Genomic DNA, 7,528 nt, shown 5'->3' with positions numbered 1-7,528 from the left:
ATTAAACAAATTCGGGAAAAATTGTCTCGCAAATATATACTCAAACGATTGAGAATCGTCTGAAACGTAGAGATTTATTGGTCCCTCGGAACTTTTTTTTTAAACGGCTCTATTTTTGTTAACAAATTGAAAAATGACTAAACAAAATCGGGAAAAATAGAGCCGTTGAAAAAAAAAGGTTCCGAGGGACCCATAAATCTCGACGTTCCAGGTGATTTCCAATCGTTTGAATATATATTTACGAGAGAATTTTTCCCGAATTTGTTTAAACTTTTTTCAATTTGTTAACACAAATTATCTCGTTTAAAAAAAAAAGTTCCGAGGGACCAATAAATCTTCACGTTTCAGACGATTCTCAATCGTTTGAGTATATATTCGAGAGACATTTTTTCCGCAATTCGTTCAACAATTTTTCGAATTTTTTAGAGTGAACTCTTTTTATTCCGTCCATCGGTTGTTTCTTGATCGTACCCCCACTCCGCTTTATATTGAATGTTTTCGTACGTCACGGTTTCCTCGAATTATCGATACTCTCGGTTTCACGCTGTGCCGAATTATCTACACTCTGGGGCTCGCGCTCTGTCTTATCCATACTCACGGGCTCTGAACATTATCAACACGCACGGGCTTTGAAAATTATCGACACTCACGGGCTCGCGACCTGTTTTACTTACAGGTACGGGCTCTCGATCTGCTTTACTTACAGGTACGGGCTCTGACCCTGTTGAAGGTTTTGTACAGGCGCTGGCAATCTCCCCTATAATCTCTGATCGTGTCCCGAACAATATTGTTCAGGGTTTTCCGGGATCTGCTCAGCGGATTCCGAGTCCTCGAATTTTAAAGGGAGGCTGAATTCATCGTAGTGGATTTTTCCTCGCTGCCAAACGAGTAGTGAGGCATAGTGCCGTCTCTCTCGCGCTCACCCGTAAGGGGTCCGATTCGGGGAAATTATCGATTTCCCGGGCGAAAATAATAATTCGTTTATTCCTCGGATTATGGTCGATCGATAATCCTTGAGGCCGCATTCCGATGGGATTATTCCGTAGGAATGTGGGATAATCAGAAACATATTTCGGGTTTTGTTAGGAGATTCATTTTTTGACATAATTTAAGAGGACCATTGAATTTGTATTTGGGAATTGTGATGGCACGTTCATATGTAGAGGGGATAGAAACGCTAATAAAATTTGGAAGTAGAGTATCTCAATATATGTTTTTATATATTGATTATTATCCTTGTATTGAATTTCGACTCTCAATAGCGGAACACGTAAGGACAATGTTTTTCTTTGGATTAATTTATTTCTTGCCTCCTTTTTCCCCTTTTGGCACTTGTTCCGATTTCTCCAGTAACCTTGTCCCCATCTACAGTCCACCCCTCTCTCCACAACTAGCATACTGAGTAACCCCAGGACCGTCACCTTTCTCCAAAAGCCTAATTATTCTTTCCGTTCCCTTCTGGTTTCCCTTTTTGATTCAACGAATATCGAGGTTAGTAAATTTTAGGATTACCGATTTTTCCGATTCGGTAATTCCGGTCAAAAATTACCTGGCGCCCATTGATTTAAATTTTAGCAGGTTTTATTAGGCTCAGGCGAAGTAGGGCAAAGGTAATGGACATTTTCCATTCCCCGCGAAAATGTCACGATACAGTACCGTGCCTGCAGCCCACAATTCGGTTGCAGCACACTGAAGATCGGGCCAATTACCATATAGGTGACGAAGGTTGTCACTCTGCTGTAGGGACCTCCTCACCATGCCCTCGAAGACAGAAGAATAATCATTTCCCCGGCCCTGGGCAACGAACTAGGCTAAAACATCTGGAGAGCCCGTGAAAATGAGGCGCCTTGGGATGAAACTCCTTGACCTCCGAACCGTCTGCCGCTCAACAAAAAAAGATCCGCAGAGGAAGACCCGAGATCTTTGGGCCATCTGACAACCCCCACGGGCCATAAGAAGCGCCTCCTCAACGCGAAAAGACTCTGAAAAATAAACAAACTAATAAATCAATAAATCAACAAAAAAAAGCAGATAAATTATATATTAAAAAAAATGAGGACATAGACATACGTGCACGCATTAAACTTTCACGGAAAGAATATTAATAATATTTATTTCCTGTTACCTCAGTGGGGAAGTTTTTGACATTTAATAAAAACTGTTGAGTCGAACTCGTGAAAAGAAAGAACTTTGTTTCCCCACTGAATTCAATAAGGCAGCAGTCATTGAGAAAATAACAAAAAATAAAAACTTGCTGTCATCAACGCGTTCTTTCACACCTCATACCTCACCCAAAGGGAATCCCTCTCCACAATGACGGCAGCACTAAACAAAAGAAAATTAAAAAAAAATCGCAATCACGTTATACCCGTTACAGAAAAAGAAGAAATTTTGTTCACTTTAACAAGGTGTCCAATAACACTCGGTTGTTTAAAAAAGTTTTCCCGGTCACCCAGAGCATAGAATTGTCATTGTTCGCGGCACGAAAAGGAAAATTATACAGATAAAAAAAACTTACAGACTTAAGAGGATTTTTACCGGGTCAACATCCCAGGGTAATCGTCAAACTATTCTGATTGTCGTCTCTATCGTTCACGATCGGGCGTCAGCCAGGTTTTCTTGGGAAACCTGACGAAACCAGCCGCGAAGGAAGTTCGTGTCGGACTTTCGGTGGCGGTTCTTCCAATGCCGAGCCAGCATGACACGGTAGAGTGGGTGAGGTTTACCAACGTCCGAATAACTGTGGTTACCGACTTAAAACCGCAGTTACGGCGTCTTTACGCGACAACTATTGGGGAAACGTACTCCCCAGGTCATGTTGCCCTCCCTCACACGTTTTCCACTCTCCTCCAGGGTGGCTCGACCCGAACGAGACACAGATTACCTGCGAATCCTTTTCACCCCGTAGGGCGCTAAACATCTCGAGGCATCTGCAACATTGGTATCCGGAGACATTTCTTACCCACATAATGTCTAACCCAAGTCGAGGATGCTTAGTAATAGCAATCTCATCGCGAGCCATAACCAGAGTTACTTTCGATGGAGGCACGTGCGATTGGGCTTACGGGAATCGATTCGATTCCCAACCCGTAATCCAACACCATTAGTTTCACACCTACTCATACATACACCTTTCCGTCTCTCGGTATCCCAATCTACAATTGGGAACACCTACCTATCATAATCCCATCGGCGATTATTGCCACCAACTAGTGACAAGCTCCTAAAACATCCGCTCGTCACTAGCACTTCACTCCGACTCCCTCGAGATCTCCCAGGGCCGTCTCTCGCTAATCGGAATCTCTCGGCGTCTGTAGGTCATCCGATAGCCCACAACCACCAATCAGCTCGACGGGATCACTGAGGCACTAGTCCTTTCACCTAGCCGTTGGTCCGTGGTCTAAATCGATGGTGCCTTTTGGAATTAGCCAGTTAGAAGGCCTGTACGTCGGCCCTGGACTCCCTAACACAGCTGGTGGGTTTCCAAAATAGGCGACAGCCATCGTCAACGTCATCATAGTGTTCTGAAACATGGCCTCACCCTACCAGGCTTCTTTCCACTATGTGATTGGTCTCACTCACCTTCGAAGCAGCCTGATTGGACGTCGTCCGATGCGGTATTCATCTTTCGCTCGGCTCTTTCAGCCGGCGTCAGATGTCTTGCCTTACTACTAGTAATTTCCTATAGTGGGGGAATCATTAGTAACGGGAAAATCTCGTTACAAGACATATGTCTTGTATAATGTATATGTATGTTGTGACGTGCATCGTTTTTTTGTTTGAGAGAGAGAGCCGCGCCTAACCCGCGAATCGCCCACCGTGGAGAAAAATTAAAGTAAATAACCACAACTAAAATAAAATAAAATTACGGTCTCGCGATTTTCCTGGACAGCCCGGAGGCTACGCTAAGGCGGTTTAAACTTTTAGGATTTTCCCTGCTAATTCCGGAATTAGCAGGAGATTAGAGAATTTTAGGGGAATTTACGGTGGGAAAAATTACAAGAGTTATTCCCTGCCGAATCAGCAGAAGATTAGAGATGTATTAAGGAAAGTTTAGGATTTTGGGATTAGTAATTAGGGTGGGAAATCGTGTCGGTCCTCAATCTCGTCGCGAAGAGGGATAATATGAAATTATCATCCGACGTAGACTTGGGGGTTATTCCGTTCGCGAAATCTTCCCGGGATGAACCGTCTGGCTGCGAGTGCCAGCACCCCTGAAAGAGGGATTCGTGAGGAATTTTATTTACGGGTTAGTGTTGGAAGGTCCGTGTCGGTGTTACGACCGACACCTCCCCGAATTGCCGTCTTAGGTTAAGTTATTTAGGGTTGGAGTGTCCACGAATCCCCGGGAGAAACAATCGGGAAAAACCAGCCACGATAGTCAGGGTAGTTGGGTTAATTATTAAAAATTCGATTCCCCCATTCAAATTTGAATGGGAAGAAATGAGCGCGTTAGGACAATTAGCGCCGTCGCGTTCAATCCACCGGAACTAATGTTCCGGTGAGACACGAGTTCCGCCATATTTTGGCAGTTATCGCCAGGACGTAAGAGCCAACGGACGAGTTTTCCCCAGAGACAGGAGAGAAAAGAGAAGACAATAGGAGGATCCCACGCGAGGCGCAAGCCGCGTGGAAAGGTGAGGAAATTTCTTTAGTTTCATCCCAGTAACACCGGTTCCTGGAGATCGCATATTTAATCCGGTTCGGGAGTGAATTAATCCCGTTCGATCGACGGAACGAACGGTGTTTCCCTCTGTTGAGGTGTTCGCGAGTGTTTTTCTCGGCCATGGTTTATTCGAAAACCATGGCTGATCGCGTGTGGAGGATTATTCATCCCGCAGGGCCGTCCCTGTGGAGGTTCTGGGGCATATCGCGCAAGAAAACGTGCGAAAATCCCGGGGGAAGCCGTCGAAAACCCCGTGGAAACGTGAGGAATTTACTCGGGTAACCTTCAGGGGTGTCCATGCCGTCGAGGCTTCGAGTGTTTTCCCCCACTCCGCTCCGCTCAACGTTGAGCGTGAATTCCAGCACAACGGTGCTGAGAAAATCGCGTTTCCTTAAAACGGAGATATTGCGATCCCCTTGCATGGTGGAGTTCCCCAATTTTGGGAGGATGTTCGCGAATATTCCCCCTCACCGTTGGAGTTTATCCGATGCCGATCGGTGGAGGCATTGAGGCGCCGCGAATTTTTATCCGTCGGAAAATTTCCTAATGCGTGTCGCGAGCGTTGGGCGTAGTGCGATCTCTCTCGCACATTACCTTCCATCTCTCTCGCTCTCCCGTATCGCCTCTTCCATGCTCTCCGAGGATTTTCTCGGCGATATTAAAAATTTCACATGTAATTCATTTAATTCTTTTTTTTGGGCGTTAATCCCGGACCTCTCCCGGGGGCCCGCGGAATTACGTGGAACTAGAATTTATAATTACTCCATGGGAAAAATTTATTATTAGCCCTTCTATGGGGCCCTAGCTATTTGGGAAAATCCCGAGCCTCTCCTGAGGACTCGTGGAATTATGGGGAGGTTTTCTGTAGGAAAAATTTACAGTAAATTATTTAAACAGGGTCCTGAATTTTCGGAGAAATCCCGAGCACCCTCCGGTGTCTCGCGGAATTGAATGGGGTTACTTCTTTTCTTCTTTTTGGAAATTATCAGCGCCATAGCGGGTGCGTTAGAGACCGTTGGCTGCGGTCAACTGGGAGATTTCCGACATCCGTGTTCGGGTTCGATTTAATAAAAATTCGTTAGTTTTGGAAATGTTAGTACAGTTTTGAGAAACTATTTTTTGAACATTTTCGCCCTTTTCCCCGAATCCACCCCTCTCTCCACAACCTAGCATACTGAGTAGCGCAGGCATCCGTTACATCTCCCGCATCCCCCTTGCTGAATTAGATATAAGTACGGGTTAGTGATACGTTTTTCGGTTTTAATCTAGACTTAAGTTTTCAAGTTGCTGATTCCTCGATCCGGAAAATTAGCTGGCGCCCGGTAAACTTTTTATGTCCCAAATTAGTTGAGTTTTTGCATCGGCAAGAAGGCCAGCGGGAGGAAGGGCGAAGGTGATGGGCATTCCCGGTCGCTTAGGGAAATGTCACGTCATAATGTATGTATAATGACTGAATCACAAATGCATATGAGAAAATTTAAGTGGAGTAAATGAAAAAAAATGGATATATAGAATAGAATGATAGAAAAATAGGGGTATATAGATGGATATTTGGTTCATTGTTGTTTTAACAGTTCGGAACAATGATCATGGAATACTCTATTGACTGTACACTGGCGATACTGAATGAATGTATATTGAATGGAGTCTTTCGTTAACAGAGTATCATTCCAACTTGGATAAATATGATGGAGAGCATACTCTGAGAGTCACTAAAAAATTAAATATCTGGCATTTGGATTCCAATTAGTCAGAACGCTAATCGTTCTTTTTGCAATAAACTGAAATTCAATGTGAATAATTTTGAGTTCTCTGATTGGTTTGACCAATATTGCTCGAATGGCGGCAGGAGTGGTGGTGGTAAGTGGGGTGGGGGGTAATGAGAAGTGGGGAGGATGGTATAATGAGACAGTCCTCAGCATCATCGAACATTCTGCAAATCAAAATCCGAAGTATCCCGAAGATGACGTGACGTATGCCACGGTGATCCTCAGTTGAGAGCCACTGCTAGGCGTTACATTAGGAGGGAGAAAAGGCTTACTTACGGCCTCGACGGTAAGCCTAGACCTAGGTCGCTGAAGAAGACTCCGGAGGTCAGGTCTGTATCGGCGGTGCCTAATATGAATGGTGTCCCAGTTATTTTCACTTTCGGCCCTTCTGTCATTGGTGTGCGACAACCGAAAACCAAAAGCAGTAAACGACGCGTCCGTCCCTCGTCAAGAACTGGGATGATGAAGAGTATGCTTAAGTTTAGGTAATTACAAGGAGTATAAAATAGTAGGTTTAGAATTGCGGGCCCGTAATCTAAGTGAGGAATACTGAAAATTGGACTACAATTAAAAATATATTTTGTTAATTGGATGATAATAAAAACGATTTAAACATTAATCTATTGCTGTGAAACAGAAGAATTATGGTATTTTCTCGCTATTATAATTTTTATTAACACGGTTCACGAAATGGAGGAAATCTTGGGGTAAAGTTTGCTGATTTGAACATTACTATCATGGAAGAATATTTCAGCTGAGGTGATTTTTTCATGATATCATCATAGTAAAATATCTAATGCTTATGAAAGATAATTAACAATGATCATGGAATACTCCATTGACTATACACTGGCGATAATGAATTAATCGTTCTTTATGCAATAAACTGAAATTCAATGTAAATAACTTTGAGATCTCCGATTGGTCTGGTCAATATGGCTGGAATGGTGGCGGAAGGGGTGGTGGTAAGTGGTGTGGGGGGTACTGAGAAGTGGGGAGGATGGTATAATGAGACAGTCCTCAGCATCATCGATCATTCTGCAAATCTCTCTAGCACCAATAACATGGAATTCTTCGGAAAGCTGATGCGCCT

The sequence above is a fragment of the Fopius arisanus genome, unplaced genomic scaffold, assembly GCF_000806365.1.
Source record: "Fopius arisanus strain USDA-PBARC FA_bdor unplaced genomic scaffold, ASM80636v1 scaffold00160, whole genome shotgun sequence".
Taxonomy (NCBI): domain Eukaryota; kingdom Metazoa; phylum Arthropoda; class Insecta; order Hymenoptera; family Braconidae; genus Fopius; species Fopius arisanus.
Note: the sequence above shows the minus strand (reverse complement) of the source record.